Here is a 27,981-nt window from a genome sequence, read left to right as displayed (position 1 = left end):
CTCAAAATTTTGTACAATCGGTTTCCTCAATTAAACGATTATTATATGTCACAGTAAGATAATTAATCATATCATTTTTTCTTTGGTAAAAATTCATAATTTTCGTCTTTTCCAAGTTTATATGTAGATTATTACAATTCAACCAATTGATTATTAATTCCAATGTATGATTTATACTCTCTTGACATTGCTGTGGATTTTCTCCAGTCAATATAACTGTGCTGTCGTCGGCAAAGAGAACCATTGGGTGCTGAACGGACTGTGGGAGATCATTTATATAGATGAGGAATAGTAATGGCCCCAATACGCTCCCTTGTGGAACGCCACGTGTGACATCTCTGTATTTAGATGAAAAGGTAACCTCGCATTTCGTTTTTAAGCTTATGTAGTCTATTTGAACCATTTGTCTCCTACCAGCTAAGTATGACAGTATCAAATCATAGGTATTTCCGCGTAAACCATAACAGTACAACTTGTGCATTAAAATATTGTGATCTACCAAGTCGAAGGCCTTAGTTAAATCCATGTACAGGGCGCAAACTGGTTGTCTTTTATCCATATTCGACACGATTACTTTTAATAAATCAAAAATAGCCATGTTTATGGACTTATTTTTACGGAATCCCTTTTGTTCTTGCGCAAATAAGTTATTAGATTCAAAATATAAACTAATGCGACTATAAAATACCCTTTCAAAGACTTTAAAAAATACTGGAAGAAGTGCAATTGGCCTGTAGTTATCAATATTTTCTTTCTCCCCTTTTTTATGAAGCGGTCGCACAATTGCTATTTTCAGTTTTTCTGGAAAGGTACCCTGCTTTATGCATAAATTTATAATATAACTAATTGGGTATACTAATATAGGTGCAACACTCTTAATGACTTTGGTGCATATTCCGTCATAACCGGTACTATTGCTATTTTTCAAAGAATATATTATGTTTAAAACTTCTTGCGGACTTGTTGGTTGCATAAATAAGGAACGTGATGAATTAAATGTCAATGTACTATGCCTATATTGCTTATCTAAATTATTGTTTATTACAGCAGTATTATAATCATTAGAATCGGTAATCAATTTTACTTGATCTATGAAATGATCATTGAATTCCTGTGCGATTAATTGAGGATCTGTTATCAAGTTGCCGTTACATCTTATATGGTTTATATTTTCCTTGGGATTAACAGCTTTGGTGCTGTTGATAATATTCCAAGTAGCTTTAGATTTATTTGATGAACATTTTATGTAATAATCATTTTGGGACTTTTTCGTCAACATTATCACTTTTCTCAAACGCTTAGAATATTGCTTAAAACGCCTCTTGTTATTTTCGTCAGGGCATACTCTACATTTCCAAAGTAAGGCTCTCTTTTTTACACAACATTTTTTTATTCCTGATGAGATCCATCTTGGTTTTTTTGTTGAGGTAATTTTTAACCTAGTATGAGGAAAACACAAGTCATAAAACAGTTGAAACAAATCTAAGAATTGATTATAATTTAAGTGACCGAAATGACGTTTGAGAAATTTAACGTTAGATGAGGTAACAATGCCTTTGCGCGTGCTGAATATATGAAATAAAAAAAAGCGATGTCAACTGTCAGTGTCACTTAGCTGTCATTGGTGTTTTTTTTAATTTCTTACAATTCATCACGCGCAAAGGCATTGTCACCTCATTTACCATTAAATTCCACAAACGTCATTTCGGTCACTCAAAAAAATAAAATTATACGAAATAAAAATAAAACAGCCACCTTTTCGTGATCGTTGTAACGTATTTTATCAGAAAAATATATGATGTGCTTATCTTCAAAAAACTTACTTAATTGCCGATGCCTCATTTGTTCAATACGCGCCAACTGACTATGGAGCAAACGCGGCAATGGTATGTGAATTGCTGGCAATTTCATTGCCCGTGTAAGAGCACCTTTAGTTGCAGTGCCACTCTTGGCAGTTCAGACTAGTGCCTGTATCGAGTACTTAACACGTTCACTGCTTGTTTTCGTAGCGCTACGCTCGTAGCGTTTTCCCGCTTAGGAGGACGAACAGATAACCCACCGAGTCGTCATATTTCTACAAATTCAAACAAAATCTCATCAAATTATGTTCCTAAACCTTCCTCAATAATCAATCTATTCATAGGTGAAAACCGCATGAAAATCTGTTTAGTAGTTTTTGAGTTTATCGCGAACACACAGACACACAGATAGACGCTTTGTTTTATAAGGTGAATGTACGAAGAATAGGGGCCAAATTGTCAAAACTGAGGTTCAAAAGTTTATGCCAGTGTCGAGAGATGGCAGTCTAAGCATAAGCACTGTGACAACAAATTTTACTTTGACAGTAATAGGCGAGACAACTAAAAAAAAACTATTTAGTCCGTCATCAGTTAGATTATGAAAAAATTTTGGACACATATTTTTTTCTTTTTTCTCCTAAACGAAAAATGACGACGGTACAGTGCGTTGAAGTTTCGCATGAATCACGTCTAGGTACAATTTCTACTTAAAGGTGACGTCACAACTGTCACAAGCCCCCACTCCAGAACTTTGATGCTCTGTATCTTTGTATTTTTTCATTAATTAGATAAAGCGAAAAATATGTGTTCAGTATTTTTGAACGATCTAACTGAAGGACTAAACAGAATGCCTTTTTTATGTAGTCGTCATACCTATCTATCCATACTAATGTTATAAATGGAAAGTGTGTGTCTGTTTGTTTGTCCGTCCTTCATGGCAAAACGGAGCGACGAATTGTCGTGATTTTTTAAGTGGAGATAGAACGGATGGCGAGTGACATAGGCTACTTTTTGTCTCTTTCTAACGCAAGCGAAGCCGCGGGCAAAAGCTAGTTCTCTATATTTTCGATTCTCGTTGTTATGTATGTATTGTATGTAGGTGAAACACACACAGACAGAAATCACATGTATTATTAGACGCAGCCCTGTTAAGTACGCTACCTTGAATTCTAATTTGTTAACATTATTGCCTACTGACATCACATAATGTGCTTGTGTATGTATTTAGGACCAAAGTACATGCTTATCATTTTATATTTATAACTATAATAGAGTATAAACTGAAATAAATGTCATATACAAAGTAAAAATGACCAAGGACTAGTTCCAGTTCCACCTCAGAGATGGCCGGGGGCGCCATAAGCCTTCGGTAAGTCATATAATAGAAAATTTCGACCCTTGCCGCCGTGGCCGAGTGGTTCAGGCATCCGTGGCTATAACAGAGTACGCGGGTTCGAATCCAGCATTGGACACTTGGAGGCCTTGGTCATTTTTTATTTGTATATGATATTTATTTCAGTTTATAATAGTAGTGTGTACTAAAAACACAAAATATTTCCTATGGAAATAATTTAATATGTTCTTTGAGTATAATAGAGTAATATTATAATTTATATCAATCTACTACATTTAAGGCATAAAACGGGTCGATTTACATGCAAATTTCCTTATAGTCAACTAAATTGAATTCTAAGACATCTTAGAACCCTGTCTTCGTGACCTAGAGATGGGCGGCGGGAAAATACCCGGGGTAGATATCGGGTATTTACCGGGTATTTACCCAATCTACCCGATATTTACCTTTTCTACCCTAATGGGTGGGTATAAATAAATATTGTAATAAAATGGGTCATAAATTGAATTTAATCGTGAAAAAATGTTTTCTTGGTATTGTATAATATATTTATATTTTATTAATATAGTTCTATAAACATATATCGAAGTATTTGTATTGAATAAGGAATTTGTTAAATATCATTGACATGCTTGTGTGTTTGTTACCTCCTCCTCCTAAACGGCTGAACCGATGGGGATGAAATTTTGTGTGCTTATTATAGTTCCTCTCAAGTAACAATTTCTGGTCCTATAGTGGTCGAGGACACCGAATTAAATCACACTAAATGGTCCTATAAATAGTCTATATTGGTACTGTAGAGCCGATTTGGCGCAATTATGCAGCCATTTAGTGATATAATAGGCCTATAGCAGTATCATCCGTGACGTTTAAGGTCTATAATGGTGATGTAATGATGACTATTGTGCTAATTTGTTGACATAGAGAACACAGTAACGCTATTATAGTATCAATTTATGCTATAGTAGCATTTGAGATTCCGTTATACAGGTTATTCTGTTCTATACTAGCAGTTGCCGTCCCTTTTAATGCGAAATTTCTAAAATAATTTAATGTGTGTAAAAACTGTTCTAAACGAGGAACTTAATGAAAAGTGTCGTGTTAACTTGTGAAGTTTAGTGTCAATTAACATAATTTGGATTTCGTATACTTCCATCATTACTGCAAAAAGGTATGCGATGGAAATATTACCGTTAAAAGAATATTAGTTTAATGGAGTATTTTAAATGCGCCCTCGATTTATACATGTTTTGAATAAAATAAATAAATATAATTTAATACAATTAAATTATTGGCACCATAGTTTCTACTATGGATCCAAGAAGTAAAACATACGCTTTTATAGTTCGACTATATCACTTATCATACGCATTCACTGCCATAAGCCCGCCATCGTGGATTCAATTAGGGTTGCATGAGAATTTAACTATGATCCAGTTTAACTTATAAGTTCTTTATATAGAAAACAATACTTGTTTTCAATGTTTTACTATAGAAAGATCTTTTAAACAGTATTAATAAATGTTGTTTTCTTTTTAGTATGACATATCTAAACTACAATTTTATTGGTCGCTATGTGTATTTTTAAAATTAATTTCTAGAAAAACACTGTACGGAACCAGATACCGCATCTTTGGCCTGATTTCATAATTACGATGTATAAACACCATAAAACAGCCTTTTAAGGTTAAAATTATCATTTAAAAGTAATCGTTTTCTACTCTTATATATCTGATTTGGTTTATAAAATATATAGTAAACTCAGCTATAACGCTATTGTGTTTTAAAAGAGATACCGAAACCATTATTCAACAGTTCTGTGATATGTATAAAAGAGTCATTGTGGCGTATACGGCGATGAGATATAAAAGGCATTAGAAAACGACTATTAACGCTTTTCAAAGCTATATAAACGTATTCTGAAAACTTCATTATACAGAAAAATAGCTCTATAATGGTATTCATAACACTACTATAGTGTTAAATACTATAGCAGTGTTTTCCAAAGCCACTATATCCCAAAATAGTGGTATAGTTAGGTTTTAAATCTGTTAAAACACAACTACTAAAAATACTATAAGCGGCTTGTTGGGAACCTTAATAGCGCAAATTGATAGCATAACAGTGATTCCTCACACTATTATACAAAAATATTGTTCTTTAGTAGGTTATTTGATCCTGTTATAGACCAGGCCTATAGCGGCTCTATAAAATGGTGATATAAACGTTTACATCACTTCCTAATAACACCTTTTAGCTGTATAACACAGCAACTATAGCGGCTTGTCGGGAACCTTAATAGCGCAAATTGATTGCATAACAGTGATTTCTAACACCATTATACAATAATATTGTTCTATAATAGTCATATCTGATCCTGTTATAGACCAGGCCTATAGCGGCTCTATAAAATGGTGATATAAACGTTTACATCACTTCCTAATAACACCTTTTAGCTGTATAACGCAACAACTATAGCGGCTTGTCGGGAACCTTAATAGCGCAAATTGATTGCATAGCAGTGATTCCTAACACTATTATTATGTCTTTTGTATTTTTTTTTGTAAGACTTGTTTTGTATTTTTGTAGTTTCACAGTGCCTTGGTGTAAACTGTAATACTGTGTTACTTTTTGATTAAATTATACAATATAATAGACCTATAGTAGTCATATTTGATCCTGTTATAGACCAGGCCTATAGCGGCTCTATAAAATGGTGATATAAACGTTTACATCACTTCCTAATAACATCTTTTAGCGGTATAAGCTTATAGAGCTAAAAGGTGTTACTGGAGGCTTTTATACGACAGGCGGTATATTTGATCCTGTTATAGACCAGGCCTATAGCATAGCGGCTCTATAAAATGGTGATATAAACGTTTACATCACTTCCTAATAACATCTTTTAGCGGTATAAGCTTATAGAGCTAAAAGGTGTTACTGGAGGCTTTTATACGACAGGCGGTCACGCCGAAAACCTTTATACGACATCTATAGTAGCTTTTTTTTTTAATACTACGTCGGTGGCAAACAAGTATACGGTCCGCCTGATGTAAAGCGGTCACCGTAACCTATGGACGCCTGTAACTCAAACAGTGTCACATGCGCGTTGCCACCCCATTAGAAACTTGTACACTCCCTTTTGCTGTGTTAAGTACACAGCAAAAAGGAGTGTACAAGTTCCAAGGAGGGTTCGGGTTGCCGACGACTCAAAGGACAATAGACGGAACAAGTTAGCTTAGTTAGCTTAGTTAGTTAGTTAGTTAGTTAGCTTTTAGCGTCGAAAACCAAAATAATAGCACTAAAATGTTACTTGGGATATAGCTGTTTGTTGGGTAAAGCCTGTATCTAGCCGAAGTCCAGTATCTAGCCGAAGTCACATAGAAGGCATTATTACAGTCCGAATTCAAAGCAAGTGTTAATTAAAATCACACGTGGACGTGGCGCTTGTTTAGCTAAGTACAAACTAAAGTATAAGTATTCCCATAAATAAAAATAAAAAAAAGTAACCGACCGGTCAAGTGACTAATTGCACCCTTTCAATACGGATGCACCTACCTGGCGTTTTGCAAAGCTGTGACCTCATTAGCTAATGAATTTGCATTTGTCTGTCCACCGTGTTTAAGTTAAGTTATTTGAATACTTAGTGGGCCTAAAACATCTGGGGAATACAACTTTTTAATTGAATGTGGTAAATTACACATGATATATTGGAATATTTGGAATTTCTGTTAACATTTTAATATTAGTTAGTCAAATATATATATTCATTTTAGTAGAAAAATATATTTCAGTCATGTAAATTAAGAATAATCTTTAATTTCATAGATTATTTTTTATACCCGCTCATTTGGGTAGATACGGGTAAATACCGGGTGGATTGGGTAGATATGGGTATTTTCCCGGTATTTACCCGTCAGCGCCCATCTCTATTCGTGACACCGTGTTCTATTTGCCATATAAATCTCTTTCACGTTTATTGTGTAAAGGTTCTAAGTGGCCTAGGATTCAAATAAGGTTGACTGTACCTGTTTAATTGTTTATAGTCATCTAAAGTCTAGTAGACTGACATTGATAATCTTAACTGTCAATAATAACCTATCCACAAAATTAAAATTTTGAAAAAACCCCCGACCGCGACATAGTGGACCGATTTTCATGAAACATGGCTAAGAACACTCCCGACTAACTCAGCTTTCAGACAAAAAAAAACTAAATCAAAATCGGTTCATCCGTTCGAGAGCTACGATGCCACAGACAGATACACACACAGATAGACAGATAAACAGACAGACAGACATACACATAGACAGACACGTCAAACTTATAACACCCCGTTGTTTTTGCGTTGGGGGTTAAAAATCAATTGACGTCGATTTCTGCATGTACAGTCGCCATCAGATATATAAGAGCGCCCGAGGTACTCAAAAATATCTGAACACGCCTCTAACGCCTAGGCAATAGAGGCGTGTTCAGATATTTTTGAGTACCTCGGGCGCTCTTATATATCTGATGGCGACTGTACATGCAGTGAGCTGCAAAATTACATGGAGAAATTATGAATGAATCATTGATAATTCGCCATGCACTTTTCCAGCTCACTGTAAAGTCGCATTCAGATAAATTGGAGCTGCCAAAAGTGCTCATAAATATCAGAATACGTACAGTCACCCAATCTGAATCCTAGGCCACTGTAGAACCCTTTCACAGTAAAGGTCAAACGGACTTCTATAGCAAATAAAGCACGGTGTCAATACGACAGGGTTCTAGAGTGGCCTAGGATTCTAATTGGTTGACTGTACTCTAACGTCTTGACAATAGAGGCGTGTTTCGATATTTGTGAGAGTTTTGGCAGCTTCGATATATGAGCATTTTCAGAAAACGACCCTAAAGGGATTAAATTTTTTATAATTTTTGACGTCATCTGTTCATATCTATTCTACCTATACTAATATTATAAATGGGAAAGTGTGTGTGTCTGTTTGTTTGTCCGTCTTTCACGGCAAGACGGAGCGACGAATTGACGTGATTTTTTAAGTGGAGATAGTTGAAGGGATGGAGAGTGACATAGGCTACTTTTTGTCTCTTTCTAACGCGAGCGAAGCCGCGGGCAAAAGCTAGTAATTTAATATTTTTTTCAGTACAGATGGTGTTTTTTTACGCACTAGTGCGAGAAGTGGTTCATTATATGCCAGGTCGAGCCTTCGGAGGCTCATCTGTACTGCAAAACGTAACTCCTTTCGGTCGTGTTTTAATTTATCGCCACTCGTTTCGAACTTCCTTTTTTACGCACTTGTATCGTAATGTACTATAATAATTTCGCAAGGACGTATATCGTAATGTTTTATTATGAACCTTCACACGTCTATATTTAAAGCGTAAAATTAAACCAATACTAAGTTCAAGGAGGAAGGAAATCTATGGTTATTTTTAGAATGGCCCTTTATAATTTGAGAATATGGAATTTGGAATTAATCCAAGTATGTGGACGCTTCATTTGAGATTTATTTTATTTTTATTTATAAGACAAGAACGTCGAAATGATTTATACCAAAGACATATCGTCACTACTTTTAAAAAAACTTGTATCTTCGTCTGTTAATGAAAAGAATGCATATAGACTTACTGCGTTTTAACTTTGAGGAACAGCGCGAGATACGAGATTTTTTAAAAGTAATGACGATATGTATCTCCGTATAAACAGATAGTCTAAGAAAAAAACGTACCTCAAAACCGTACAGAAAAAGGTACGGTGACCTAGATGGCGATACACCTTTGGGGGACGCTTGGCTAGATGGCGTTAATATTAATATTTGACATTTTGACACATATCAATAGCTAAGAATATGGGCCAAATTGTCAAAACTGAGGATCAAAAGTTTGAAGCTTGTGTCGAGAGATGGCAGTCTATGCACTGTGATTACACATTTTACTTTGACAGTAACTCTCTATAATACTCGTTCCTCTTTGTTTATACTAAGGATTATTTATATAGGATTTACATACTTCATACTTAGAATCATACATAGAGTTAAGACCGCCAAGCTGAAATGGGACTGGGCCGGCCATGTCTGTCGTATGCACCCACAGAGGTTGGCAAAAATTGCCACGGTCTGGGTGCCGCAAGACGGGCGAGGATCTGGCAGACCTAGGCGGAGATGGCGGGATGACCTGGACGCATATCTTAGCGACTGGCCGGAGATTGCTCAAGACCGTGACGGATGGAGATCCATGGGGGAGGCCTTGCCCAGCAGTGGGACACCATGTAGGCTATTAATAATATATAAGAATCATACCTCGATTTTTTAGCGCCAACTATTAAATACTATCATAACTACACTGATGATGCCTATACAATTTTTTTTTCAAAATGTGTATTTACGTGATATCAAATATGTCATTTTTTCTTATAAAAAATAAAAACACGCAAAAATATTTCGGGAAAATATGATTTTGGCCACTTCCAGGCTGCGCTGCGAACAGCGCCATCTAGTTTTAAGCCTAAAATGCCCATACATTTCAGGGGTACGCTTTTTTGTATGGGCTTTGTCAGTCTAGTATTATACCAAGGAGGATCGAGTTTATAGAAAATTACTGTCAAAGTGTAGTCATTAGTCAAGTAGTCACAGTGCGTAGCTATCCGTCGACACAGGTTTAAAAGTTTTGAAAAAACTAGGGGGGGGGGGGGGAGCTTTTTATGGAGCATTCCGCAATTTTTGAATTGAACGCGAGCGATGCCGCGGGCAACAGCTATTATTCAATAATTCAGCTAAGTAAGCAACGCAAAAATCAATAATAATCGAGTGGGTTTAAAAATATTCGGCATCGAAGGCCAATGAGACATAAAACACTGTCGTTGCGTGTCGTACTTGCACGTGTGTACGGTTTGCAAAACAACCAGCTGCTTGAGTTGTTCATTTTGTTAGTGCTGGGGGCCGATTTTTGAGTCTCATGGCGTTCGAATTCAGAAAATTGTCACTGAAAATAATAGGCAATTCACCGTTTTCAACCGGTATTTTAGTGACAGTGAGACTCAAAAATCGGCCCCCTGATCTCTACTTTTTAACCCCGGACGTAAATACGACGGGGTGTAATAAGTTTGTCTGTCTGTATGTCTGTCTGTCTGTCTGTCTGTCTGTGTGTGTGTTTGTCTGTGGCATCGTAGCTCCCGAACGGATGAACCGATTTAGATTTGTGTTTTTTCTTTCAAAGCTGAATTAGTCGGGAGTGTTCTTAGACATGTTTGATGGAAAACGGTCCACTATGTCGGGCGATTTTTTCAAAATTAAAATTTTGTATCGTGGTTATATTTTTATTGACGAATGATCTGGCCTACGGGATGCTAAGTCGTAGTCCTGGGTGCGAATTCCGGTAAGGGCATTTATTTTTGTGATGAGCACAGATACTTATTTGTTTCAGAGTCATGGAATGTGGATGTTTCTACTCATAGTTGTCTGAGTACCCACAACACAAGCCCTCTTGAGCTTAGCGTGGGTGGGACTCAGCCAATTTGTGTAAGAATGTCCTATAATATTTATTTACTTTGATTAAATAGAGTAGGTACATTATCATGCTATCTTATCAACCTTCCATTCCTTTCCAAGAAAAAAATATAAAATTTCATTACTTCAGTGTTATTGAAAGTCTTCTCATAATACTGGATGATTGGCGTATTCTACTGATTAAATAATTTTTAAGCCCTCTTTTTGCAATTATCGGGATCTTTTTCTCTGTATTTTATAGAGCACAACAAAGTTTGAATCTATAATTTAAACATATAGAAGTATGTTGTGTATACCATTGGTCACTTTGCCTACTTTTAGATTGTATTATTTCCGAGCTACCTTGAGTATTATAAATAGTTACATAACTATTTATAATATCTCCCATTTTATTCGCCCGATCAACTCTCTACTAATAAAACTATCAATTTTTCTCCCGACCGTACAGCCTTGCCTTCAAGGCGGCCATCTCGTTTAAACTCAGAACACAAACGTCAAACGCTGCTCAGAAACGACTGTGACTTACGACCTTTTTACCCGCGCGCGTTACCCTTGTTACTTCCTCGTTTCGTCTGATCACCTTGACGGCTTGCAGCTTATTAAGGCATGATTGAAACTGTTACAGAGTTGCTTACGTCAGCGACTTTTTTTAATGCAGTGGATACGCGCTTTTTGAGATCCGCTTCGGGGCTGTACAGACTTTTAGACTATTGGGGATGGGAAATCTAAAAAAAAAAATCCCGGGATTATAAAATCCCGTGAAATTGCAATCAGAATTTAATTGCACAGTAAACGCGTACGCAACAATAGTAAAGAAGTAAAATTAGCTTTAAAAGCGTGTTTTACTGCATAGGACTTAATTACCTACTGTTAATACTTGGGGCCAAATCTTCCGTATTTCGTTTGGAAGTCATCTTACTTACGGGATAAAAGAAACAAATCGGTCATAATGAAGACTTGCTGTATCTAATGCTAATTCGGAATACAAAAGTATTTAAATACAAACGCTAAATTCGTCAGAACTACGTTGAGCTACCATTTACAATAAATAAATTGCCAATTTTGATCATTGCCATTCTGTTATTCTACTCATACGTGTATGCAATAATGCAAATTATAGCAAAGTAAAAAAAAAAAACGTTGTTTGCTCTGAAGTACTTGTGTAGCCCTGTAAGTAAAGTTTTACGATTCGCACAAGGTGTCCTATCATTAGTACGCGTCGCCTTTATGCCTATAAGGACAAGGCCTCGAATCCAACGTATCACGATCGGAACCTTACAAGTTTCAGAATTTCAATTACATACAAAAACCTTCCTTATCCTTATTGTATTTTGAAACGTAGCCTAATAAAAATAAGATGCATTTTCGATTGTTATTGTTAGTTTGGAAGTTTTTTATGCTCGAATGTAGGCGACCTTGGTGAGACGGTATTCGGGGTTAACCGCTTGTACAGTCAGGGTTTAATAATTATGGATGCGGACAAAGTGCCAAATATATGTATACACGACTTTATTGCTTATACGTTAAGGTAGTGGATACATGTTTCTGGCACGTTGTCCGCATCCATATTAAATACAGTGACTGTACGGACAGTAGAACAATGAGTTTAATGATGTTGTGAAGGAGAGGGAGCCACTGATTTGGTTCGAAAATTGATTGAAGAAATGGAAGAATTACAAAAACTTGACTTGTTACAATTGCAATCGCCTATTTTGCACTTTTTTGCTGAACATTTGTAGTTACTAATAGATTTCTAAAACATTTTGATTGTGATTGTCTATAATATGGCACATGTACTCGTATTTTAATAATTATTTGGAATTTTTGAGGTTTTGAAGCATATCTAACAAAATAATTATTGAAATGTTTTATATTTTTACGTTAAAGTAAAATACGTAAGTATTTTCATTTACTGCATTTTGTTTTTGGTTTTAAGTGAATATTTTGATATAAAATGAAATTGGATATTATATATATTGTGAAGTACCTATTTAAATATTTATAATTTGTTCTTTATTTATTAAATGTCATATCATATGTTTTGTTTTGTGTAAGTAATGTGACTTACATTTAATTATCACTTCCTTAGTACTAGTAGCTAATTACATATACATATATTAATATATAAAAAAAACTTACATCTAACTACGTACCTTTACGCAGTCCGTTGGGCAACAAAATTACAAACAATATTACTGAGATAAGCAGGAAACCCGCAAGATGACAGATGAAAGATGACAAACACGACATTGGAGTCATTATAGCCATTCAGTTAAAATCGCAACGCAACACATTTCTACAAGAACTGTGGCCTTAAACTTATTAAAATGTCACGCTCAAACTTGACGTTGACATTGCTTTGAACTAATATTATCGTACCTTCAATTACGTACTTAATATTTACATATCTCGTCGATTACTATCTTTAATCTTAAGACCTTGAAAAAATCAATATCAAGGTCATAAGCAAAACGGCCGCAATTCTTCAAAAAATCGCATTAACGCAAAATTCGCATGTCGCTTGGCAGGCAGAAATTAAATTAAAGATTTAAAAATAGAAGTAATAGACAATGAAAGAATGAAGGTACAAACTTTGTGTCGACGAGCTCCTTCACTGGGCGGTTTCTTAAAAACTTACATTTTGTCTCTGGTCCGATTTTTCTAATGATGGAACGGTCGTATTAAGAGCGCCATAACTGGAAAGAAAAAAATACATACTTAGCACACATTTCCATCCATTGCGTGTACAATGTTAATAAAGCAAGTGTTAATTATAAGCAAATTATGATTAAATTGATTATTGTTATGTTGATGTGTGATGTCACTTGTCGTAGTGTTGTCTGAACTAATTAATCAGATGACATTTATTATTATTTTAGTTTTCTAAAACTTGTAATTCAGACAAATTAGTAATGTGATTGACATTTCAAGTGACATCATTCAATCATTCATTCGAACCAGTTATTCATGCTGTGAAGTTATATAAGCCACTGTTACTTGTAATCGCTCTCTTTTGATGTTGAATCTTCAAAGAATAAACAAGTGCTCATAACTTAGTAGTACTTGAAGTATTATTGAAAAAAAAAAACCTAATTCATATCTCAGAAGTGTTCTTTAGTTATCTCACGCCTCATTAGTGCTTCGTGTCTAGTATTGACGTAGTTAGTAACCATGAGTAGTGGATCCGAGCAATTAAGACCTGGACGGCGTCGAAGTTTCGACAGTGAAGGAGAGGTGGAAGAGGTCACAGTACCACCTGCTAAAAAGCCTCGAAAACCACGACCACCTAATATGTAACAAAGAACGATTGGATCGATTGGAACATATGCTAGAACAATTACTTGAACAAGGAAGAAACAACGCACCAGAGACCGTAACGGCAGCGGCAGGTACATCCAGTGGTGTCAATTTAAACCATCAACCGACAATACTTGAAGCTGTACATGGCCAAACAATGAGGCCACCCACTACTGATATAACCACGTCTCAACCAAGTGCTACCCCAAACAATGCGGTAGCGTCGACTACGCGTATCACACATACGCCATCCCAGCACCATCATTTGGACAACGACCAATCTGGGATAATCATTATTCAAGAAAATCGACCTTCCGTGTTAGACTTTGGAAACAATGTCAGATTTATTGGGAAACCTGAAAAAGAACCATAATTTGACGGGTTTATTTTCCTTTATAGTAAGGCGGCGGAATTGAAAAAAGTCGTCTAGTTTTGAAGTTGATGTGACTGGAGAGTATACTGCTGACAAGTGGTATCGTTGTGATCGGTAGACTTTACTGAGTACGAAATAATGACTTGTCACTTTCTCAGACTGTGGGGGGGGTTAACTATGACGTCACAAAGATCGCGGTCCCGGGTTTCAATTTTTTGCCAATTTGTCTAGAACCCCTTATCCAATTTTGAAAAATGAGGTGTCGATTGAAAGCTTATAACATGCTGATTAAGATTTATTATATGTGAAGAGTATAGTTTTGTTAGTTATTTTTTAATTAATAATAATGCAAAAAATACTTTTTTTTTACTCTCTTTTTTGATTTTTGTGACTCAAAAAGGCAATGAAAACGGCCACTTAGCTAAAAAATATGTTATATAAATCATTTAACTACATTATTAAGCTATCTGTTGCTTTTTAAATTTCTACGATCGGATAATAAATAAGCAAACTACAACCACATACCTGTAGGCGGGGAGTACCGCTTGACACGCGTTCCCATACATTCGGCGTCTACCAAATTACACCTCGCGCAAAATTCGTTTCAAGCAGATATACCTCTAATCTTATTCATCGTAACCTATCAATATTGGTATCATTTGAAAGTACAATTAAAGTACTTTAAGAAACAATGTCAATCATTTTCATAAAGTCAATAATCGCCAGTCTGTGGTGGTTACAAAGGAAAAAAAGTGGGTATGCAATTTGACTGGTTTCCTAGGTTTGATACCCTAGACGAGTTTAAAAGGGGAGGTAAAGGTGACATATGGGTTGTTCTCTGGCCTAAAAGCTATACAGAGGGTCAGGGGAGAAAAAAACTAGGGTTTAAGTTTAGTTTTAAGTTATTTTTCTTTTATTTGTTGATTTTATTGTGTTTAATTTTTTTGTAATTTTATCAAGGATACACATTGGTTTCTTTTGCTGAAAATTCCCTTTTTTATGAGAAATGTTATGAATTTCATGGCATTTTCCGATAGAGACTAAAATTAACTTTCAAATAAGGCCACATAGTCATACTGATACATAGTCATACCCTTAATATTATATAAGTAAAAGTATGACTATGTGGCCTACTGATACATAGTCATACCCTTAATATTATATAAGTAAAAGTATGACTATGTGGCCTTATTTGAAAGTTAATTTTAGTCTCTATCGGAAAAAGCCATAAAATTCATAACATTTCTCATAAAAAAGGCAACTTTTAGCAAAAGAAACCAACGTGTATCCTTGATAAAATTACGAAAAAATTTAACACAATAAAATCAACAAATAAAGGAAAAAATAACTTAAAACTAAACTTAAACCCTAGTTTTTTCTCCCCTGACCCTCTGTGTAGCTTTTAGGCCAGAGAAAAACCCATATGTCACCTTTACCTCCCCTTTTAAACTCGTCTAGGGTATAAAACCTAGGAAACCAGTCAAATTGCATACCCACTTTTTTCCTTTGTAACCACCACAGACTGGCGATTATTGATTTAAAAAAAATGATTGACATTGTTTTTTAAAGTACTTTAATTGTGCTTTCAAATGATATCAATATTGATAGGTTACGATGAATAAGATTAGAGGTATATCTGCTTGAAACGAATTTTGCGCGAGGTGTAATTTGGTAGACGCCGAATGTATGGGAACGCGTGTCAAGCGGTACTCCCCGCCTACAGGTATGTGGTTGTAGTTTGCTCATTTATTATTCGATCGTAGAAATTCAAAAAGCAACAGATAGCTTAATAATGTAGTTAAATGATTTATATAACATATTTTTTAGCTAAGTGGCCGTTTTCATTGCCTTTTTGAGTCACAAAAATCAAAAAAGAGATAAAAAAAAACGTATTTTTTGCATTATTGTAAATTAAAAAATAACTAACAAAACTATACTTTTCACATATAATAAATCTTAATCAGCATGTTATACGCTTTCAATCGACACCTCATTTTTCAAAATTGGATAAGGGGTTCTAGACAAATTGGCAAAAAAATTAAACCCGGGACCGCGATCTTTGTGACGTCATAGTTAACCCCCCCACAGTCTGAGAAAGTGACAAGTCATTATTTCGTACTCAGTAAAGTGTACCGATCACAACGATACCACTTGTCAGCAGTATACTCTCCAGTCACATCAACTTTTCCCGAGACCCTCTCGCCGCTCTACTATTAGTGACAATCCCGGGATCAAAAAAATCCCGGAGTTAAAACCCTATAAAAGCTTATAGCTTAAATAGGAAAAAGTAAGTTTAAAAAATAATCCCATGCAAAATTGAAGTCAACAGTAAATTAATTCCAAGAACAGTCTGTTTACTCGGTAAATGCTTTTGAATTCAGCATTATTTAGATTTTAATAAGTAATAAATTCAAAGTCAGATATAAGGTCAATAATTTAGCAATCTATTTCATAATAAGCTTAGTATTGGGTTGGTAAGAAAGTAATGAGCGAATCATAACCAATATTGTAATTTTTATTTAATTTATTATTTTAATCATTTATCAAAAATATAACGGCCTTCGTTATCTACTACTTGTCTCCATCGTTCTGGAAAATAATGAATAGCATCGGCGAAGTAGTTCTTAGGTTTAGATTAAAAAAACTCAGCTATGTACTGTCGTAGATGGGCTTGATCATCGAACTTTTTTTCATTCAAGGCATTGCTTAGCGATCTGAACAATGCGTAATCCGTAGGTGCCAAGTCTGGAGAGTACGGTGGATGAGGTATCACTTTCCAACCTAGCTCCAATAGCTTTAGCCGAGTCACTTTTGCAATGTGTGGGCGAGCATTGTCATGTAAGAAAAAAACTTTAGCATGCTGTGGACGATTCTGACAGATTTTTTGGTTTAAATTTTCAAGCTGATTACAGTATACTGATGCGGTAACAGTCATTCCACTTGGTAGGAGTTCCCAGTGAATAATACCATGAATATCCCACCAAACGGACAGCATAACTTTTTTCGGGTGAGGCTCTGTTTTTGGTGCCTCTATTCCTTTTCGTTTGGAGCTAGCCACTGACGTTTGCGTGTGTGATTTATATATAAGACCCATTTTCCATCTCCAGTGATAAGATGGTCCAACCAGTTGAATGTGCGGCGAAAAGACAGAAGTTGTATGCAGATATCGGCACGGCGGTTTAGTTGATCTCTATCAAGTTTGTGCGGTATCCAAACACTGTATTTGTAGTTTTTCCCAACTCGTGTAAATGTGTTTCTATGGTGACATGAGAGCAACCTAACTCGGTAGCAAGAGTACGACTCGTTAGCCTCGGATCTCCTTCAATTAAGGTTTTTAATTTGGCTACATCAATCTTCACCGGTCGACCAGACTTAGGTTGATCTGATAATGAAAAGTCGCCACTACGAAACCGCTGGAACCATCGTTTCGCCGTGGCCTCAGACACAACTTCAGGAGCAACACGCTGACATATATTACGCACTGCTTCGGCGGCTGAATGGCCAGACTGAAATTCATATAGTAAGCAATGCCTTACATGCACTTTTAATGTTAGATTTAAATGTAATGTGTATTTATATAATCTTACTATTTGCATGTTACCTATTATGTTACTGGCTTTCAGCAAGCATGTCTATGCTACATAGTATTTGAATTTTATATTTCGCCTGTTCTTATTTTTGTCTGCATGACAATATCATGTCACTTGATTTGTTTGTTTACTTTAGGATGCACGTTATTTAATATATCTTAATTATACCTGAAACAGTCTCGTGTTATTTAACCATTGCGTACTCAGAAAGCTGCGCTACAATGGTTATGGGCCCAGAGAGCCCTAGGTATATTTAAAATTGAAGTCGAGTCAGTTTTAGGTCAACGTATTTTGTGGTACGTACGGTTGATGCGGAAGTAAAGGTTGGCGTAGAGAAGTCAACAGAATGAGTACTACTGTGAAAATAGAACCGCTTACTCAAGAAAATTATGAAACGTGGAAAATTCAGGCCGAAGCGTTTCTTATAAAAAATGATGCCTAAAGAATGATGACGTGGATGGGAGTAGCGTAAAGCCCGCCGAGGTGGAGGAAGCACGGGAGTGGAGCGTTGGAGATGCAAAAGCTAAGTCCGATCTTATACTTGCTATCAGTCCTAGCGAATTACGTCATCTGCGTGATTGTAAGACGTCGCGAGAGGTGTGGCTGAAACTGGAGAGCGTGCATGCTTCCAAAGGACCCGCTAAGAAGGCGACGTTACTGAAACAGTTGTTGCTTCACAAAATGCAGGAAGATGGTGATATCAGGGAACATGTTATGCATTTCTTTGACGTCAGAAATAAGCTGGCTGATATGAAAATAGAGATGAATAAAGATTTAATCTCTATCATGCTCCTCTATAGTCTCCCACCAAGTTTTGAAAATTTTAGATGCGCTATTGAGTCCAGGGATGAGTTGCCAGATCCAGAGGCCTTAAAGATTAAAATTATCGAAGAGTTTTCTTCAAGGCGACAGAAAGGTATAGACGATGGAGCATTTATTGTAAAAGCAAAATATTCTAAGCCGTTGAGTGGAGCAGGTGCCAGTAGATCTTACTTCAAAGGTAGATGTTGGAAGTGTCAAGATTATGGCCACAAAGCCTATGAATGTAAGATAAATGACAACAAGGAACGATACAAAGACAGTGCCGATAAGTATGTGTCGAAGTCTAATCGCGATGAACAAAATTATAATTACGGTCTTGTAACTTTTAATTGTATTTCAGACAATAAAGCTGCTGCGTGCGATGGGAATGAGGGCTGGATCATGGACAGCGGGTGCACCTCGCACCTGTGTAATGAATGAGGCTCCTAAATTTGATAATTCTTTTACAACTGTATCTGGTAAGCTTAGCCTAGCCACAAATTCGTCAGCTAATGTAAAAGGTAAGGGCACAGTAAGGTTACTTACATGCCAAGATGATTTAAAAACATTTGTGGAGTTAAAAGATACATTATTTGTTCCGGATCTGAGATGCAATTTGATTTCAGTTGCAAGAATTACAGATAGGGGCTATAGAGTCATATTCGATAAGTATGCAGCTCATGTTGTGAATGACACTGGAAATACTGTCATGGTCGCAAATCGTTCGGGTAACCTTTATCATGTCGAAGAACGGCTTGGGACTGCTTCAGCAGTTATCGGTAAGAATGATGATGTAAAGTTGTGGCACGAGCGCTTGGGACATTTAAACGTAAAAGATTTGGCAAGGTTCTTGAACAAAACTGGCATAAAATTTGAAATGGCGGATTTGAATCAACTGTATGACTGTAGTATTTGTGCTAGTGGGAAAATGATTGCGTCTCCGTTCCCGAGAGGAAATGGAACATGTGACGAGAAGCTGAGAATTGTGTATTCGGATATTGTAGGTCCCATGCGTCATGAGGCTCTTGGTGGAGGAAAATACTTCATCACTTTTATTGATGATTCTTCTAGATGGTGCGAAGTGTTTTTGCTAAATAAAAAGAGTGAAGCATTAAAATTCTTCAAGATTTATAAGAATCATGTTGAAAATTTGACAGGTAAGAAAATAATATACACATTAAGAGGGCGTGTTAGATTTAAATGTAATGTGTATTTATATAATCTTACTATTTGCATGTTACCTATTATGTTACTGGCTTACAGCAAGCATGTCTATGCTACATAGTATTTGAATTTTATATTTCGCCTGTTCTTATTTTTGTCTGCATGACAATATCATGTCACTTGATTTGTTTGTTTACTTTAGGATGCACGTTATTTAATATATCTTAATTATACCTAAACAGTCTCGTGTTATTTAACCATTGCGTACTCAGAAAGCTGCGCTACATTTAATTCGTCCATTTTCTTCCTTATATTAGCTCGGCGACAGCTAGTGAATGACTGACGAGAAACTGTGCGACTCGCCCTTTATATACTTTCGACCATAGAAGATTCTAGAACTCTCTCAAAAATTTTATGTGGAATTCAATCGATCGCTCATTACTTTCTTACCAACCCAATATTTTTCTTATGAATCCACGCTTTTATGTTTGCGCTAGACGTTACTCTATTGCCATCGCTACCAAAGTCGTTGCCTATAAAATTCTTTCTTTCACTGTCTATCGCCCTAAGATGCAGTGACAAGCTTATAAGGGTTCCTATAATCATGTGGCCATACTAATGTACCCTATTTTTTTTTGCGATTCTATTCTAATTCGCTAGCGCGACTGGTGTTGCTTCATTTGTGGTCTTTTCTGCGTCATATCTACTCTATATAAAAATAGTAAATTTGGTTGAAATGGCTGACGCTAACATTTAATTTGTGAATATCAGGTACCCGGGTGCCGCTGACTAGCCAGTGTCACTAAAACTGATAGAGAGACCCAAAGCGTTTCGTTGTCGAAACCATAATACCTAACTATTATGACCTCAGCTAGGCCGTCAGTTGTTGACCAACTCCGCACCTTTGGAAATAGTTAAAATCCAATTTTTTGGATAGAGGGTATATACTGGTCAAGAAGAGCGTCCGACTCGCGGCGCGTGCGCCACGGCGACTGCGCGGGCGCAACCGGAAGCGGCCGCAAGGCTGCGCTCCTGACCTCGCCTCTTTGTCTATGATCTAGCCGAGGCCGAACGTACTTCAGCTATAAAAGGACTTAAGTGCGTGGGGAAAGGGAAAAGTTAAGACGTTTAGAGTGACGAAAATTTCGTGGGATCCTTTAGGGCTTCAGTATGATGTTTTAGGGTTGCCGGCAGAGAAGGGATGCTCATATTTAAGATGTTTGCTTCTTTGTTCATGATTTGCCGAGGCTGAACACTCTTCGGCTATAAAGTGCGCGGGCAAAGAGAAGTAAAGTGTCGAAAATTTCGTGGGATCCTTCAGGGCTTTGGTGTGATGTTTTAGGGGAGCAGGTGGCATTTGATGTGTTCTTGCTTCTTTGGTCTCGTCGAGGCCGAACGTTCTTCGGCTGGAAAAGGACGTAACGGAAAGAGAAAAGATACGACGTTTACAGTGACGAAAATTTCGTGGGATGTTTAAGGAATGCAGAAATTTGACTTATCCCTTTTCTTCTTTATTTATGATCTAGCCGAGGCCGAACGTTCTTCGGATAGAAAAGGGCTTAAGTGCGCGGAGAAAAGAGAAAACATAAGGCGTTTAGAGTGACGATAATTTTGTGGGATGGTTTAAGGATGCATAAATTGACCCTGAAAAGGATGAAACTTTGAGCAGGAAGAAACCTTGCTTCTTTGTTGATGATCTAGCCGAGGCTGAACACTTATTAGCTGTGGACGTCAGCAGGGGAAAGAGCAAAGATAAGACGTTTAAAGTGACAAAAAAGTGGGAACTTACGGGGTGATGTTTTAGGGCTGAGGGCAGAGAAGGGTTGCTCTTAAGACACCAGTACCTCGCTCCTTTGGACTACGACTAGCCAGGCCGAATGATCTCTTCAACCCCTCTGGCGTTGCTGGTTTTAAATGTACGAAATCTGATTTTTTGCCACCACTGTAACCTATCAATCCATACCTAAAGGAAAACTATGACTTATTGGAATTTACGATTTCCTCATGTTGTTTTCCTAGGATTGGTAAATAATAAATGACAGTGTTTAAGTGTTAATAATTGGTACCCTCGATCTCGCTATCTTCGCTTTAGAACACTTAAGCCACTAACGCTTATAGCTCAATGATCAATTATCATTAAAGTAACCTATGGACGCTTCAGGTGTCACAAGAAAATTCCTCTTAGGGTCACTGAGCCCTATTACTATATTAACGACTATTCCATAGTCAACTAGACTAGACGTTGCATCCTGCAGTCATTGGATGCATAGTCAATATCCACTATTAGATAATGGCTGACATTCTCCAGAAACTTCCTGCCAGCTAAACTGTGGAACGAACTGCCGCTCGCATTTCCGGATCGGTGCGACCTTCGAACCTTCGAGAAAAAAGCGGATTCAAATACCTACTTGCCTAACACAGCTGACACCTATAGAACGAAATGTCGTTTCGAGAAAAACAAAGTGCAGGCTTTGGTGTATTTCGCGAGACTTATCTTTAGTAACAGACACAGGAAGAAAAATAACAACTACTGACGACTTTTAAACGGTTCCTAATTGCGATTCAGTTCAAGATTTATCAACCAGTGACGGTCAAGTCATAGAAGACTCCATGAATGTCCTAGATTTCTTTAAATGCACTGCTCCTATAGGAGTAAGAGCAAGACAAGAAGAGAGCAGTATGAGCACATTTGCACTCTGCTTGTCTCGGGGTGTCTCGCCGAGTGTAGGTACTGTCGACATAAACTAAAGGCAAGTATAGATAGTTTTGGAACAGTACCCTGTTGCATAAAAGCCACGATCGGCGGATGACAGTGCCGCAAGAAAAAGTCTAGGTGAATTTTTCGGGATATTTTCAACAGCTATTTCTGATCATTTTTATTGAATCTCGTGGCAATAGAATTCCAAACTCATGGACTATAGGGGATAGTCAAAAAAAAAAAAGTTGGGTAGTCCTGAAGCCCGGCTCGTACCAATGAGTTTTTCAGAATTTATGTATGACATGTCATTTGAAAACATCGTGAGGAAACTGGATTAATCCCAGCAAGGTCTAGTTACCCAACCAGAGAACATCAGATAACAGTCGCATTCGTAAGACTAGTTCCTTTGCCAAAATCTTGGGATTAATTTGTCAAAGTGAACCCCAGGCTCCCATTCGCGAATGCCGGGATAACGCTATATGAGGATGATGTTTGGTAGTCCTTGTAAAAAAGTGCAAGGTTGACCGGCCACCGGTCAAGTCAAAACAAACGTGACCGTTCATTGCAGATGCAATCCATACTAAAACAAGACATAAATGAGAAATAGGTGACTTTGTCTTACTGTCTGTACCTCTTCAAAAGCCAAAAACCATGATCGGCTAATGGCAGTGCGGGACTTCCCCAACACACCTATTTCTGATCATTGCTATCAAATACAAAATTCATAGACCATCGGGGATGGTGAAATTAAGGAAAAGCTTGGTACTCCTTGTACAAAAGTGCAAGATTGACTGGCCACCGGTCAAGTCAAAGCAAACGTGTCGGTGAATGCCGCGGGAGTCCTCCGCGCGGCCTCGTGACGTGGCGACGCCGGCGTCGCCTTGTTTGTAACGTTTGTAGATCCGGTCATGTCAGATGGAACTATCCTTACTAAAACAAGTAGTAGTAATCACTTTATTGTGTACAACAGTTTATATACATACAATTTGTAGGTACAGACTACAGAGATACCAAGGCGAAACAAAATACAACATACAATAACAAGATACAAGTCTTGTAAATATAAAAATAGGTGACTTGTTTCTCTGTTACCTACCTCTTTATGACATTAAGAAAAATAATATGACATTTTATAACTTTTCCTGCCCAATTTTGGGACAGTCTTCTCCAAGACTAAGGAATTTTTGTATTAGCTATATAAACATAATGTAGTCACAGCAAGCTTATTGCCATTTTAGAAGTTTGCAAAATACGTACGTACCAAGGAAACTCTGAAATAACTGCGACCTTTTTTCATAAGAACTTTGTTTTTATGATGGCAATGTCAAACTCTCCTGTATGGCTAAACGATTTAGAGATGCAGTCGTTTTAAATACATGCCTCCCTATATCATCTTGCCCCCAATCTATTAGTGCAAGTGCATCTATTAGTGCTCAACTATATCCAAATATTTTTTTTATTAACAAAATAATCGATGCATCGTTGGTTCCGTCTCGCGCACCGCCGTCCCGGCCTCGAGTCAATGCCGCGCGTGCGTTTCCTGATATGCAATTTTCAGAGTGCGCCTGTGGATGGCGTGCCATCGTGGCCGATTGTGCACCTTACGGCTACGAGATATAGTACATTTATGGTCAAAGCTGCTATGAAGGGATTCCCTTTTCTATGCAAGGCAAAATCTTCTGTGTGAGATGAAATCTTCTTTGTAAGACAAAATGTTTGGACAGGGTTATGATCGTGCACATTATATATACGAGTTAAGGTCTATCTATGGTCAAAGATGCTGCAAAGATTGCTGTAAAAAAGGGATTCCTTTTCATCATTGATGATCGCTTGTGGACCTTCTGGAAACGAGATAGTCTGCTATGAAGAATGTATAGTTTGCTAGGAAGATAAGGCATTTCTATGATTATACATACTACTGCCATTAAACGTAACAGTTTGGCAAGTTAATTCATGTACAAAATTAGTTTAAGTTGTTTTTTTTTTCAAAAAAAAAAAAAAAACTACTAAGGAACTTTTCTGTGCAGTATATAATATGAGGCCAAATCTTTGGTTAGGCGGCGTTTGATAGGCGGTAATCATGTTAAACATTAAACAACTATGGTAAACATTGTAACGAAAACATCTTTAAATAATGGTAGTTTTCCACTATCAATTAATAATTTTCTCTATATCCTCTTTCCTAGGTGGAATTATTTTGTTTTTGAATAGATTTTAGAATTTGTACAAAATTGTACCCGAGGACTTTGAAGGAACAAAACATAAGCTATCTCTTTTTTATTCTCCAGCTTTTAATTTTCGAAATGGTAATTAAAAGCAAATTACGTATTGTTTTGTTAACCTCTAAACAACCTCTAATATTTAATAGGCATTTACGTCATTCGTATAAAATCGTGAGATTTCCAAGGAAACTCGGAAACGGCGTTAACTGATCGCAATTGTATGGGCAACCTTTTGACACCAGTTTATTAAAGTTTAAATAATATAATTAATGTATTATACACTGTGTCATATTCATTGCGATCTACTGAGAAAAGGCCGACCGGAAGGTATCGCTGGATCGATGAAGTCCAGAAATACCTATGTGACCTTCGAGCGACTGAGTGGCGTCAGATCGCACAGGAATCACAGGGTAACGCCGTGTCTTGCGTGGGCGACGGTCGCGCGACCGTCACTGTTGCGTCTCATACTTCCATATCGATAAGGTTTGATTTCGTATGCGTCGCATCGCCGTCGCGCGACCATCGCGCGACCATCGCGCGACCGTCGCCCACGCAAGCCACGGCGTAAGAGCGAATAGTGAAGTCTAGTGTTGTTATTCTAATAAATACCCATTTGGCAATTATAGTGTTAGTACGTCCAGCGAAAATCTCCGTATTTTAAAATATCCGTATTTTTTTATTGTTTTGCAATTTGCTAACCAGACTTTCGTGTCCTGGGAATTGCCTTTTTTTATGCCGATGCGATTTTCTGCAAGGAGGTACTTCTTCTGCTGCGATCAGTTGGATTATTTTCAAAAGATTAAGTCATAAATGGATTAAGAAAAGTCCTTTGCCAGCAGGATAAATCCATGAGGCATGACATAACGATTACTAATAAGGCCGCTTGTCATTCACGATAAAACTCGCGGAAAATTTACAACTCAGTCCTTAAATCCCGCATTTCTATCGATTATCTTATTTATTGTACAGTTAAATAGCTGTAGTAAAACTGCGTGAAGGTAAATGGAAAAATACATGATAGGTAATTCAATATCCTCAAGCCAAGAGTAAACCATTACTTAGGAGGCGCGTGCTGGCTGGTCGAGTCACTGTGCCTGCTAAGCCTAGTCCTGGGTTCTAATACTTCTAATCTCGGACCTCGGTATGCGTGGTCATCGTTTCAAATGACTTTCAAATTCTTCTTAACCATATACTCACTCACATTTCCGACTTGAAAAGTAAAGACGAATCCAGCTTAATTAAACCACTGACCCGCGACCGTCCGAAAAAACTGCATTGTGCAATAAAGGAAGACGGAACTGCGGTCCCAAAAAAACGGGACGAAAAACTCCCGGAACTACGGCAACCTCGCTCGAGGCAAGGGCAGCCCTTTATCGCGAGATATAAAAACAAACTAGACGATACGATAAATCGGATGGCAAGGTCTCGGCCCTTAGGCGTAGATTCGAGCAAGGCCGCTGATAGTGATGTTATTTAATCAGTTGATAAGGTGTCATCGGAAAGGTTTGATTGGCGATTTGTGGCATTGACATTAGGCTGTGGTGTGGTCATGTCCGAAACGTCGATGGTAACAAAATTTGTTTCGTTAGAAATGGATATGTAACATTGTCATACTCAGACAGCTTGCGAAATCGAATCTAAGTGTAGGTGACATTATGATTAAAATTAATTAGACGGTGAAATATTTTCAGAACTATTTTTTTTTTTTTTTTATACTACGTCGGTGGCAAACAAGTATACGGCCCGCCTGATGTAAAGCGGTCACCGTAACCTATGGACGCCTGCAACTCCATTGAGAAAACAAACGTAAAAATACGAAATCACGAACCATTCATGTAAATATTTCCGCTTATGGCCACTGCGTAGGCTAATATATAGGTACTTATAATAAATGCTTGTTTATATGTAGAATAGTGAGCCTTTAATATGTGGGTACATTTACAGAAAGGTGAAAACTATATCCCAAAATATTGAGCAGCTTACTCGAAGAGTGCATGCAATGTAGGGATACACTAGAAAGATAAGGAAGGACAAACAATTGTCAAAGGCATTATAGATTTGACAGCACGCATATCTTTGACAATAGAAGCGGAAGCCTGTGTAGGTCAGGGCCGCCGTCGACTGCAACGAATCCAGTGACCTCACTGCGGCCTTGGACTTGGGCCCGTGACCAAGTTGCGACGTAGCATTGCTGACATAACTGTGATGTCTGGTCGAACTTTTTGCACGTTTGAAGGAAAAATCTTGGACACTTCGCACCCTGCTTGTGCTGTTACGAAGGCGTTGCATTTGGAGCTAAGAATACTAGAGACAGGACATATTTGGCAATCCCTGCATGTATGTTCATGCATCAGGATCATATATTACAGGATCAGCAAGGTGGCCATTGGAAGCAGTGACCTCACAGCGGCCTTAGACTTGGGCCCGTGACCAAGTTGCAACATAGCATTGCTGACATAACTGATGTCTGGTCGAACTTTTTGCACGTTAAAGCAAAAATCTCGGAGACAAGAGCTTTATTGTCATCCTGCTTGCATTGTTTACTAGAGGCAGTATAGTAGCCCAATATCAGTAGTTAGTCAGTTCCCCTGAATCTACATATTCGGGATCGGCACCGTATCTACTGGAAGCAGTGACCTCATCACGGCCTTGGACTTGGACCCATGACCAATATGCCGCCGGTGGGTAGTTATTCCGTTCAGAGTTGACATAACTGTAAACAGTCTAAATATTTTCACGTTCTAGTTGTTCAACAAGCTCACGGTTTCAGGTAATACAACCAAACATTAGTATCCTTTGACAGGTTTCAATTTACTATTGCGTTTTTGGAATGCGATCTGCTAAAATAAGATCATCTTCAAAGTTTGCGAATCAAAAATTCATCAAAGCGCAGGAAAACTGAGAAATACTATGAAAACTGGACTACCGGAAAACAAACGATCAACAAAAAAAAAGTATAATAGAACTGAGAGCTAAGGAAATTGAAATACAGGTTTGGGTTACCTGGAGTTCAACTTCATAAGAATAAACCATCTTTGTTTTAAGATTGTGGAAGTAATTTTCCTACTAAATAAAAACTCATACTTATCTCATAATTTGAAACCATATCAAGTCTAGCCGTTGTTTACATTTATCACAAACATAATTCCATATAATACAAGCGTTGTCTGAGATCAGTTAT

The 27,981-nt window shown here is 37.3% G+C and overlaps 2 protein-coding genes across 9 annotated transcripts in view; one reads left to right on the top strand and one right to left on the bottom strand.

Annotated features, from left to right (window-relative positions):
- LOC125241595 (ecdysone-induced protein 74EF) overlaps nucleotides 1-27,981 on the bottom strand; it is a 320,422-nt gene that overhangs the window by 210,331 nt on the left and 82,110 nt on the right. For 6 of the 8 annotated variants that reach the window (XM_048150147.1, XM_048150143.1, XM_048150151.1 and 3 more), the window contains exon 3: nucleotides 13,294-13,351. The gene's annotated coding sequence lies outside the window, so the exon portion shown is untranslated. Of the gene's footprint in view, nucleotides 1-13,247; nucleotides 13,352-27,981 lie in introns of all 8 variants that reach the window. The other 2 variants (XM_048150148.1, XM_048150150.1) reach the window with 1 other exon arrangement.
- LOC125241596 (U7 snRNA-associated Sm-like protein LSm11) overlaps nucleotides 1-27,981 on the top strand; it is a 72,649-nt gene that overhangs the window by 28,679 nt on the left and 15,989 nt on the right. The gene's annotated exons all lie outside the window — the stretch shown is intronic.

Source organism: Leguminivora glycinivorella, chromosome Z (assembly GCF_023078275.1).
Source record: "Leguminivora glycinivorella isolate SPB_JAAS2020 chromosome Z, LegGlyc_1.1, whole genome shotgun sequence".
Lineage (NCBI taxonomy): Eukaryota > Metazoa > Arthropoda > Insecta > Lepidoptera > Tortricidae > Leguminivora > Leguminivora glycinivorella.
The sequence above is the reverse complement of the archived record's forward strand: the minus strand, read 5'-3'. Positions and strand labels throughout refer to the sequence as shown.